The 12642-nt window shown below is 48.5% G+C and overlaps 1 long non-coding RNA gene and 1 pseudogene across 1 annotated transcript in view; one reads left to right on the forward strand and one right to left on the reverse strand.

The window, feature by feature from the left end:
• LOC132004991 (uncharacterized) overlaps positions 1-12332 on the reverse strand; it is a 31855-nt gene extending 19523 nt beyond the window's left edge. Inside the window, exons 1-2 of the long non-coding RNA XR_009400693.1 lie at positions 11612-12332; positions 3660-3881 (exon numbers count right to left, since the gene is read on the reverse strand). This is a non-coding gene — a long non-coding RNA (uncharacterized LOC132004991). The remainder of the gene's footprint in view (positions 1-3659; positions 3882-11611) is intronic.
• LOC132005789 (glutaredoxin-3-like) lies at positions 4486-5469 on the forward strand (annotated as a pseudogene).
• Positions 12333-12642: the final 310 nt, after the last annotated feature.

A 12642-nucleotide genomic window follows, 5' to 3' on the forward strand; every position in this document is an offset into this window, starting at 1 on the left:
TAAAAAAAAAAAAAAAAAAAAGAACTTCACCCGTTCTTGCATTCAAAAGATAGGTTAGAAAAGCATCACCAGAGGGCGCCTGGGTGGCTCAGTGGATTAAAGCCTCTGCCTTCGGCTCAGGTCATGATCCCAGGGTCCTGGGATTGAGCCCAGCATAGGGCTCTCTGCTCAGCAGGGAGCCTGCTTCCTCCTCTCTCTCTCTCTCTGCCAGCCTCTCTGCCTACCTGTGATCTCTGTCAAATAAATAAATATTGGAAAAAAAAAAAAAAAAGAAAGAAAGAAAGAAAGTAAAGAAAAGCACCACCAGGGGCGCCTGGGTGGCTCAGTGGGTTAAGCCTCTGCCTTCGGCTCAGGTCATGATCTCAGGGTCCTGGGATTGAATCCCGCATCAGGCTCTCTGCCCAGCAGGGAGCCTGCTTCCTCCTCTCTCTCTCTGCCTGCCTCTCTGCCTGCTTGTCATCTCTGTCAAATAAATTTTTAAAATCTTGAAAAAAAAAAAAAACAGACTTATAGATACAGAAAAGAAACTGGAGTGTTACCAGAGGAAAGGGGTTTGCGAGGACAGATGTAATAGGTGAGGGGGACTGAGAGGTACAATCTTCCAGTTATAAAATAGATAAGACATGGGGATATAATGTACAGTGTAGGAATACACTCAGTAACATTATAACAACTTTGTCTGGTGATAGAGTGACTAGACTCGTTGTGGTGGCCATTTTGGAATGTAAATCAGTACTGAATCACCACATTGTACACCAGCAGGTAATACAATATTGGATGTCAATTATTCTTCAATTTTTAAAAATGGAGGGGAATAAAAGGATAGATTTTCATGTGTGATCAAAATTACGTTGTTATCAGTTTATTTTTTTTTTTAAGATTTTATTTATTTGACAGAGAAAGAGACATACAGAGAGGGAACACAAGCAGGGGGAGTGGGAGAGGGAGAAGCAGTCTTGCCCCAGAGCAGGGAACCCAATGTGGGGCTTGATCCCAGGACCTTGGGATCATATGATCTGAGCCAAAGGCAGACACTTAACGACTGAGCCACCCAAGCGCCCTGAGTTGTTATCAGTTTAAAATGGACTCTTCATTAAGAAGTTTTATGTAACCCTCATGGGGCCCACAAAGCAAAATTCTACAGTAGTTACATGAATGACAGAGAGAAAGGGATCAAAGCCTACCACTGCGGAAAATCATCGGTTCACACAGGAAGACAATAAAAGGGGAAGAGGAAGAAAGGAAAGAAACAAAGAACTACAAAACAGACAAAACAACTAAAAAGGGGCGACTGGGTGGCTCAGTTGGTTAAGTGTCTGATCTCTTGGTTTTGGCACAGGTCATGGTCTCACGGGTCCTGAGATGGAGCCCTGCGACAGGCTCCACGCTCAGGCAGGAATCTGCCTGAAATGCTCGCTCTCTGCCCCTCCCCCCACTTGCATACATGCACACACACATGCTCTTTCACTCTAAAATGAAAGAACTTAAAAAAAAAAAAAATAAGTTGGCATGAGTAAGTCTTGACTTACTCATAATTACTTCAAATGTAAGTTAAATTCTCTTTTCAAAAGGCATTCGGTGGCTGAATTAATTTTCTTTTGAAAGGTACATCTAGAGGAGCATCTGGGAGGCTTAGTCAGCTAAGTGTCTGATTTAGCTCAAGTCATGATCCCAGGATCCTGAGGTCGAGTCCCACCTCAGGCTCCTTGGTCAGCAGAGAACCTGCTTCTCCACTCTGCCTGCCTCTCCTGCTGCTTGTGCTCTCTTACTCTCTCTCTCTCTGATAAATAAAATCTTTTTTTTAAGATTGTTTATTTATTTGACAAAAAAGAGAGAGATCACAAGTAGACAGAGAGGCAGGCAGAGAGAGGGGGGGAAGCAGGCTCCCTGCTGAGCAGAGAGCCCAGTTTGGTGCTCGATCCCAGCACCCAGAGATCATGACTTGAGCTGAAGTCAGAGCTTAACCCACTGAGCCACCCAGGTGCCCCAGATAAACAAAATCTTAAAAAAAAAAAAAAAAGAAAGAAAGAAAGAAAAATAACTGTCATAAGAGACAAAGAAGACCAGCATATAATGATAAAAGTATCAGTTTTATCAGGAATATTTAACAATTATAAATTCATTTGCACCCAACATCTAAATTTTTTTTCAAAGATTTTATTTATTTACTTGACAGAGAGAGAGATTACAACTAGGCAGAGAGGCAGGCAGGGAGAGGGGGAAGCAGGCTCCCCACTGAGCAGAGAGCCTGATGTGGGGCTCAATCCCAGGAACCTGAGATCATAACCAGAGTTGAAGGCAGAGGCTTAACCCACTGAGCCACCCAGGCACCCCAGAGCATCTAAACTTATTAAGCAGATACTAGCAGCTCTGAAGAGAGAAATAAGCAACAATACCATAATAGCAGAGAACTTCAATACTCAACTAGATCATCTAGGTAGAAAATCAATAAAGGAACATTGGACTTGAACCATACTTTAGACCAAATGGACCTAACAGGCAATATAGGACATTCCATTCAACCAGAAGAATACACATTCTTCCCAAGCACACACAGAACATTCTCCAGGATAGATCATACGTTAGCTCACACAACAAATCTTAGCAGATTTAAGAAAACTGAAATCATACCAAGTATCTTTTCTAACCACAATTGTATGAAATCAGAAATTGATAATAGGAGGAAAGCTGGAAAATTCACAATTATGTGTAAATTACATAACCACTTCTGAACAACCAAAAGGCCAAGGAAGAAACCATAAGGAAAGTAAAAAGGTATCTTGAAACAAGTGAAAATAGAAACCCAACACACCAAAACGTGAGATATAGCAAAAGCAGTTCTAAGTGGGAAGTTTATAGCAATAAACACTTATGTTAAGGAAAGAGAAAGATCTTGGGGTTCCTGGGTAACTCAGTTGGTCAAGCATCTGCCTTATTTTTAAGATTTTATTTATTTATTTGACAGACAGAGATCACAAATAGGCAGAGAGGCAGGCAGAGAGAGAGAGGGGGAAGCAGGCTCCCCGCTGAGCAGAGAGCCCGATGTGGGTCTCGATCCCAGGACCCTGGGATCATGACCTGAGCCAAAGGCAGAGGCTTTAGCCCACTGAGCCATGCAGGCACTCCAAGCATCTGCCTTTGGCTCAGGTCACGATCCCAGGGTCTTGGAATGGAGCCCTGAAATGCGGGGGGGTGTCCCTCCTCAGCAGGGCCTTTGCTTCTCCCTCTCTCTGCCCCTCCCCCTGCTCCTGCACTTTCTCTCTCTCTCTCTCTCTCTCTCTCTCCCTCAAATAAATGCCAGAGGGAGAAGCAGGCTCCCTGCTAAATAGGGAGCCCAAGGCAGGACTCGACCCCAGGACCCTGGAATCATGACCTGAACCAAAGGCAGATACTTAACCCACTGAGCCACCCAGGTGTCCTAAATAAAAAAAAAAATCTTAAAAAAAGAAAGATCTCAAACGCTCTAACTTTACACCTAAAGGAATTAGAAAAAGAACTAATGATATCTTGGATAACCTTGATATCAAAATGAGCAGAAGGAAGGAAATAAAGACCAGAGCAGAAATAAATGAACTAGGAACCACAGACAAAACAAAACAAAACAAAACCCCATGAAATTAAGAGCTGGACTTCGGAAACAATAGACAAAACTGACACACCTTCAGCTCGAGCAGCACCAGGTCTCCTGTGTGAACTAGTCCACAGACCAGGTTGAAGTCAAGCCCAGGCGATCAGGACAGTCCCAAGCGGCAGGTGGCCGTCTTTGCCAATACACCGGGAATGTCGCTCTCCTGCTCATCTTTCCTTATTGCCAGGTGGCCATCAACTGAGAAGCAGGATTGGAACGGGGACTTCTCCATCCCAGGGTTCCATAACATAACCTGAAACAAGATGGAGGGCATAAGGGGCTGTCACACTCCCCCCCACACCATGCCTAACAACACACAGAGCGACTACGCCTGGATTTTTCCAACTTTTCTTTCCTCAAAGTCTTTCTCGACCCTATGGAACAAAAAGTTGTCACTGAGTAGCGTCCCAGCAGAGGGGCTGTTCTTCCCTACTCCCTCTCCCCCAGCATAAAGATAAAGATATATTTTAAACCTTAAGCTAGAATAAATAAGAAAAAAAAAAGAAAGACACAAAATCAGAAATGAGGAGCGCCTGGGTGGCTCAGTGGGTTAAGCCGCTGCCTTCGGCTCAGGTCATGATCTCAGGGTCCTGGGATCAAGCCCTGAGTTGGGCTCTCTGCTCAGCAGGGAGCCTGCTTTCCCCTCTCTCTCTGCCTCTCTGCCTACTTGTGATCTCTCTCTGTGACAAATAAATAAAATAAAATTTAAAAAAAAGAAATCCATTTATAATCATATCCAAAGGAATAAAACTGACCGACGTCATGAAAGACCTGCACACTGAAAACTAAAAGAAATTGAAGAAAACACAAATTAATGGAAAGCTGCCCTGTGTTCACGGTTCAGAAGAGTATCGTTAAAATTCTACCCAATGCTGTCCACATACATTCAGTCCTGGGCTGGCAGCCACAGCATGGCCTTGGGGGCTGATGAGGCAACAGAAGTCACAGTGGAGGTTGGCTCAGCCTGGCCTTTTGAGGAGCAGCTGCCCCACCAGAGCCAAGTCCCTCCTTGTGTTTTATTTTCAGGTGCCACGAGCTCCACGGCATACCCAGATGGACAATGAGATAGCCAAGTTAGCCAGAAAACAACCCCAAGTGACGTCCGTTAATTTGGAAGCTAAAGCCATTCCTGACATATCTAAGAAATATGGAATTAGTTCCCACCTTTCTGTTTTTCAAGAATTCTCAGAAAATTGACTGATTCAATTATGCACATATCCCAGAGCTGGCCAAAAAAGTTCAGGGACGTGCGTGTAGGAGGTTTCCTTTTTTTCCCTTAATTTTATAAAAAGATTTTATTTATTTGACAGAGACAGAGAGCAGGGGAGCAGGAGGCAGAGGGAGAGGGAGACTCCCTACCGAGCAGGGAGCCTGATGTGGGGCTCGACCCCAGGACCCAGAGATCATGACCTGAGCTGAAGGCGGAAACTTAACTGACTGAGCCACCCAGGGGCCCCTATGTGGTTCCTTTCCACCCAGTAGTAATGAGCATCCTTTGAACCTCAGCCTGTGCCTGAAGAAATTCACCCCAGCTGCCGCTCACATGTTGTTTATGAAAGACACTCTTCAGGATCCGTCCTCTGGTTTCAGCAAGCAGATGGGAGAAATTCTTAACAAGCATAATTTTTGGTTTAGCAGTTTTGATACCATCTCAGATGAAGTTCCTCGGGGCCTCAAAACTTATTCTAACTGGCACACCTGCCCCCACCTCTGTTTCTGAAAAGCTCATAGGAGGACTTGATTGAATTAAGGAGCTGGAAACATCTGGAGAGCTAGATACAATTTGCCCCCACACCCCCAAATTAGAGAAAAGGCTCAAAGTACTTACAAATACGGTTTAAAAAAAAAGATTTTATTTATTTATTTGACAGAGAGAGACACAGCGAGAGAGGGAACAGAGCAAAAGGAGTGGGAGAGGGAGAAGCAGGATCCCCGTGGAGCAGGGAGCCCAATGTGGGGCTCGATCCCAGGACCCCGGGATCATGACCTGAGCTGAAGGCAGATGCTTAACGACTGAGCCACCCAGGTGCCCCCAAACACAGCTTTTGTATGAAAAGCACCAAGAAGCAAAATGTGGGTGCCGCTTACAAATTCTGGAAATACTAACTAGTACAGGTGTCAAATGTGAGGTATTTGGTATGATATGAGATATTTGGAGTTTGAAGAATTTTGACAATTAAAGTTTTGCTCAAATTGACCAACAGACCCTCAGCTGTGAAAGGGAAGCTTGTCAAACATCTGCATGTTCTTAAAAAGACTGAAAGAAGATGGTGCATTGCCGCCTATACTAAAAGGAGAAAATTAGTGAATGTTAAACCTGGCCCCTAACTGCTGCAAAAAAATAATTACGATGGAACCATTCATGAGTTAGTCTTCAGAAACGGACAAACAGTAGAAAAATGCTATTCACTGTTACACTTCGTGTAGTTTCAAAAGTTACACTAAATAAATGTATGTTACTTTTTTCACCAAAACCAGAATGCCCTAAACATCCTCAAATTCAATGTAATTAACAAGTAATTAAATCCTAGCCCCTATCAAAATTCCAATGGTTTGTTTCACAAAAATAGAGAAAGCAATCCTAAATTTCATACAGAAGCATAAGGGACCTGAGCAGCCAAAGCAATTGTGAGAAAGAAGAAAGCTGGAGGTATCACATGGCCTGATTGATTTCAAACTCTACTACAAAGCTGTAGTGATCAAAACAGTATGGCACTGGCGTAGCCGCAGACATATAGATCAGTGGGACAGGACCAAAGGCCGAGAAATAAACCCACGCACATTCAGTCAACTAACACTTGACATAGGAGCTGTGAACATTCAATGGGGAAAAGACAGTCTCCTCAATAGTCTTGGGAATAACTGGATATTTACATGCAAAAGAGTGAAACTGGGTGCCTATTACACCACTCACAAAAATTAACTCGAAATGGATTAAAGACTTAAAAGTAAGACCTGAGAGCATGAAACTTCTAGAAGAAAACACAGATGTTACAGAACACTCGATGCACAATGCAGGAGAGAGAAAAAAGAAAAAGAAAAATGCTGTAGTCCTGAATTTGAGTTGGAAGTATCCATATAGGGACGCCTGGGCGGCTCAGTCGGTTAAGTGTCTGCTTTTGGCTCAGGTTGTGATCCCTGCAGTGTTCTGGGATGGAGCTCCGTGTGCCCCCGCTACCCACTGCTCCCTTGCTTGTGCTCTCTCTCTCTCTCTCTTGCTCTCTCTCTGAGCAAGAGATAAAAAAAAATCTTTAATAAAAAAAGGAAGTATCAGTATAAACTCATGATGTATTTTATCCTTAAAAATATGTGACATATGGGGCGCCTGGGTGGCTCAGTGGGTTAAGCCTCTGCCTTTGGCTCAGGTCATGATCTCAGGGTCCTGGAATCGAGCCCCGTATTGGGCTCTCTGCTTGGCAGGGAGCCTGCTTCCCCTGCCCCCCACCTGCTGCTCTGCCTACTTGTGATCTCTGTCTATCAAATAAATAAAATCTTTTAAAAAAAAATACATGACATATGGGCGCCTGGATGCCTCAGTCATTAACTGTCTGCCTTCAGCTCAGGTCATGATCCCGGGGTCCTGGGATCGAGCCCCGCACTGGACTCCCTGCTCTGGGGGAAGTCTGATTCTTCCTCTCTCACTTCCCCTGCTTGTGTTCCCTCTCTCACTGTCTCTCTCCCTCTGTCAAATAAATAAATAAAATCTTAAAAAAAAAAAGATTTTATTTATTTATTTGACAGAGTGAGAGATCACAAGTAGGCAGAAAGACAGACGGGGTCGGCGGGGGGGAGAAGGCTTCCTGCTGAGCAGAGAACCTGATGTGGGGCTCGATCCCAGGACCCTGAGATCATGACCTGAGCCGAAGGCAGAGGCTTTAACCCACTGAGCCACCCAGGCGCCCCAATAAATAAAATTTTTAAACAAAAATATGTGACATAGATGAATTCATATACAATATAGATTAGATGTAACACATTAGAGGCAAACAGAAGGTGAGTAAAAGAGCAAGACTATCATCTTGAATCTGGATGTAAATTGTTACAACCACTTTGGAAAATGATTCCACAATATCTAGGAACAGGAAATATTACACATACCATAAGACTCGCTGGCATATATGCTAGAGAAATTCTTAAACAGATAAACCAAGATAAGAGTTATAATAATGCACATGGATATGCTCTCTACAGAAGCTATCAACTAGAAACGACCCAAATAACCACCAACGGTATGATGTGCAGTGTCCTTCAGTGGAAGATTATCCAGCAATCCGCATGAATGACTCCAACCACACACAAACACATGAATGAATCTTTAAAATGTAAGACTGGGGGCTCCTGGGTGGCTCAGTGGATTGGGCCTCTGCCTTCAGCTCAGGTCATGATCCCAGGGTTCTGGGATCGAGCCCCACATCGGGCTCTCTGCTCCTCGGGGAGCCTGCTTCCCCCTCTCTCTCTGCCTGCCTCTCTGCCTATTTGTGATCTCTGTCTGTCAAATAAATAAATAAAATCCTTTAAAAAATAGCATTTTAAAAAATAAATAAATAAAATAAAATAAAATTTAAGACTGAGCGGAATAAGCACAGAAGAGAGCACAGTCTGATTTGATTAATATAAGACCGTCCCAAAGCGTTCAACACCAGACAATAATCTAAGGACACCTGGTAGCAAAACGAGATGGAAAAGTACAGGGGTAAGGAACACATGAGTCAGACGTGTGGCTATACCTGAGAACATTACAGGGGGATGTCCAGAGCGGGACACAGGGCACAGGCGGGAGCCGAACTATTCTATTTCTCAAGCTAGGAAGTACATCCATGGGCATGTTCTTTTCTTTAAATTGTACATATATGTTTTCTAGCCTCAGTGTACATTATCTATTTCTCAATAGGAAATGGAAAAAGATACAGAAAACAATGACTCCAAGTTAAACCTTGAGAGCAGCACAGAATGAGGGAGACTGGCAAACATGCTCGAACAAGGGGGATCTCGAACATGCTTAGGGGCCCTTCTCTCGGTGACAGTGGCCGGGAGACATGGACTAGGGCAAACCAGTGAGTTTCTGTTCGAGGAGGAGAGAACGTGAGACCACATTTGCTCTTGATGAAGACCTAGGGAAGGATCTTGCCCCAGCCCTGAGCAGGAAGGAGAAGGGAGACAACCAGGACCAGACAAGGGGGGCTCAGCGCAGCCCTGAGGGCTGGGAGGAGCCCCTGCAGCACAAAAGGAAGGGTAGAGATGCAGAATGGAGACCCTGGAGGACTTGCATGGAGGGCTGCTCCGAGGGCCCTGGCCCTGGAGACCCACCTCCCACATGGACATGGTCCCGGCAGTGAGGGGCAGAAGGTCTGCAGCTGGCTCGGTGGTCCCTGCCGAGGAGGGAGCTGACCTGAGTCAGGAACTCTGCTGTGACCTCAGAGCCAGATGACTGTCTCCTGGAATAGCAAATCAGGAGCCTAGAGGTCTTCGCACTTCATGCCAACTCTGGGTCTCCGGGTGGTGTGTCCTCTCCCCAGCAGGTGGTCGGTCCCAGCTGTGCAAGAGCAGGTCTCAAGGACACAAGGTGGGCCCACGCATGCAAAGTCACACCCAGTGTCACTGAAGGGACATGAACATTTTCCCACATAGGGACCCACGTGCAAACCGCAGACCTGCCTTACTCTGTGGTTCGCTCAGCTAAGCGGGACCAGTAACTCGCCTTTTTCTCAGGCTGTTGGCACCTTCCCCGCATGTCATGGTGGCTGGGGGATAATGATTCTTCGAGACACACCATCCTGGTGAGGACCAATCAATGACTCGTCTTAGAGAGCCCCTTCCTCAGGGGTCTCTTCTGGTTTCCCCTGGAGGTGGCAGCTCCCAGGTAGTGGGATGCAATCTGTTCCCAGGGCTGGCGGCGCACGGACTCCTTCAAAGCTGGCTTGTGGAGTGCCGTGGGGACCTCCAGCCCCTGTACCCTTTAGGACCCAGAGCCACTACCCTGGTCCAGTCCACCCCGGGGGCACCCCAGCCTCTAAGGCTGCTGCCACCCCGTCTTTGACTACTGCTCCATCTGCCAGAGAGCGCTCACTCACTCACCCAATAGGGGCACTTACTATGCTCCTATTAGTGTTCTCAGCGCTTTACGTGTACTGACCCATTTACTTCACCAGTATCTCGGGAGTCAGATGCCGGACACGGGGCTGGACCCAGCTGTGGCGACCGCAGTCTCAGACCCTGTCGCTTTGGAGAGTGAGGTCTGGGGTAAGACAACCTGGGAATGCCCTTGGTGGGGGAGGGGCCACAGTCTCAGACCCTGCCGCTTTGGAGAGTGAGGTCTGGGGTAAGACAACCTGGGAATGCCCTTGGTGGGGGAGGGGGGGTACAGGCTTCAGACGAGCCCCTGCATACTTCAAGAAGTCTCCCTGCCCGCACCTCTACCCAACATCCCAACACACCTGCGAGAGCTGGCTGCTTTGGATGCTTCCCCTTGCTTCCCTCCCCTTGGCTTAATGGGCTCTGACCTACTTGTGCCCCATGGCTGCCCTGCAACAGCTTTATTCAGGTCACGGAGATCTCCATCTTTCCGAAGCCCCACTACAGACCCCGCCCTTTCTGCAAGGCTTCTGCGGTGCCACCTGAACCCACGCTCCCTTCCCCGCCAGCCCCCCTCACTAGCCGCTGCTGCTCCATCCCTTTTGCCAAGAGTCAGATGTGGGGCCCCTTCCCTTTTCTGTCTCACCCTCCCTCCCCGTGACCTCAGCCATGATTTCGAACCCCTCTCGGTCACCAGCCCTGTGCTCCACACTTAGGTATCCAGCCGCCTGCTCCACATGACAGACAGAGTGAGGTCTGTCCTCTGCCTCCAGATGGCAAAGCAGAATTTTCCATTTACACTCCCACACGGAACCGGTTCTACCACATCTTCCCCTCCAGGGAAGGGGTATCGACCCAGGTGTTCAGTCCAAAACCCAGTGAGTCATTCTTTCTTTCCCCATTCAGACCAAATATGACAATCTTTAAATATGTTTTTGTTTGTTTGTTTGTTTGTTTTAAGATTTATTTATTTATTTATTTGACAGAGAGATCACAAGTAGGCAGAGAGGCAGGCAGAGAGAGAGAGGAAGGGAAGCAGGCTCTCTGCTCAGCAGAGAGCCCGATGTGGGACTCAATCCCAGGACCCTGAGATCATGACCTGAGCCGAAGGCAGAGGCTTTAACCCCCTGAGCCACCCAGGTGCCCTTTGTTTGTTTTTTAAAGACAGAGGGGCGTCTGGCTGGCTCAGGCAGGAGAGCATGCCGCTCTTGATCTCTCGGGGTTTGAGCCCCACGCTGAGTGTAAAAATTACTTAAAAATAGTCTCTAGGGTGCCTGGGTGGTTCGGTCGGTTAAGCAGCTGCCTTCGGCTCAGGTCATGATCCCAGGGTCCTGGGATGGAGCCCCGCATCAGGCTCCCTGCTCAGCTCTCCTCCTCTCCCTCTCCTTCTGCCTACTTGCTATCTCTCTGCCAAATTTAAAAAACAAAAAAAAACAAAAACAAAAACAAAAACAAAAACTTAAAAAAAATATAATCTTTAAACATAAATAAATAAAAAAGACAGAGAAGGAAGAAGAAGGGGACAGGGAGGAAGGGAAGAAAGGGGCCCCCTCACAGCTAAATGCAACCTTTCCCCCCAACCCCTAGCCTCAAGACCCCATCATCCCCACCCCGGGTTCCCCTAGGACCCCAGGACCCCTCACCCACACATGTGGTTCCTGACCCCCATGCACAACAGGGTGGACCCCCCCGCCCCGCTCCCAGTCCACGTGGTACTGGCCTGGTCAGTCTGTGTCCTCACAGACACAGCCTTCTCGGCCAGCGGGCCTTCCTCCACTCCCCACAAGGTCTGTTCCCCACATCGGAGGAAGACCCCCTCCCCAGGGTCACGGTCCACCGCCGGCGTGGTGGGGGTGGCAGGAGAGAGACCCCCTCTGGCGACAGGGACAGCAGCTTGGGGCTGAAACCTACCCCAGGCCGAGGGCCCAGCGGAAGAGGCCGGCCAATCCTCTCAGTGCTGCTGGCCCCCGGTGGAAGAGGCTGTTTCCCAGACAATCTTGGATTGAAGGAGGCTGAGTAAACCCTGCGCCTGGGGAAAAGCCCCTCCTGGGCTCCAGCCCCAGCTTGAGGGTCCACAAGGCTGACTGAGGATGGGCACAGGTGGCCCGGGCGCTGTCCCAGATACGTGAGCCGGCTGCGTCACACTGGTGCCTCGGCCAGATATGTGGCTGGTAGGTTCGGGCCCATAAGACAGTCACACACCCCATGGGCCGGGTAGGTGTGTGTGGCATGCAGGTGTGGAGAGAATGTGCCTGGGCGGGGGATAGCAGGAGTGACAGCAGCAGTGCTGCTGGCCGCTTCCCTGCCAAGTCCAGATGTTTCAGGACCACAGTCCTTCCAGCCCACAGGAGCCCGGGGGGGCCCATGTCCTCTGCAGGACAGGAAAACGCCAATTGTGACGCCCCCCACCCGCACCCCCGGGTTCCAGGGCAGCCCAGCAGTGTGCTCAGGGCCAGAGAACAAAGATGGACAGGGAGAAGGCACCTGCCCCTCCAGCTGCGTCCCTCTCAAGGTTCTCCAGGTTCCCTGGGACCCCACACCCTTCCTGGGCTCTGTCTCCAGGAACCAGGCACCTGGCCAGTACCCATTGCCTCAGGATGGTCCTGCGACCCCAGGAGACACTGTCACACACAATCCCAATCCCTCTCCAGATGGTTCTGGAGGAGCCCCCCTACCTCCACCCAGGCCCCATCGGCCCCTCCTTTCTCTTAGCCCCCCCACCTCAGCCCAAGCATGCACTGGGGTCTCCCAGCCAGGGACCCCCCCCCCAAGCCCACTCAGGGTACGCAGAGCCCTAATGCCCACACACCATGCAGGGTGATGTCCTCCAGGGCAGCCCTAGGTGGAAGGTCACTGGCAAACCCCCAGACCCACCCTCAGATCCCAACCCACAGCCCTGCTGGAGCTCCTGCAGGCTGAGCCTCCTCCTACCCCCACAGCTG

Source organism: Mustela nigripes, chromosome 17 (assembly GCF_022355385.1).
Source record: "Mustela nigripes isolate SB6536 chromosome 17, MUSNIG.SB6536, whole genome shotgun sequence".
Taxonomy (NCBI): Eukaryota; Metazoa; Chordata; class Mammalia; order Carnivora; family Mustelidae; genus Mustela; species Mustela nigripes.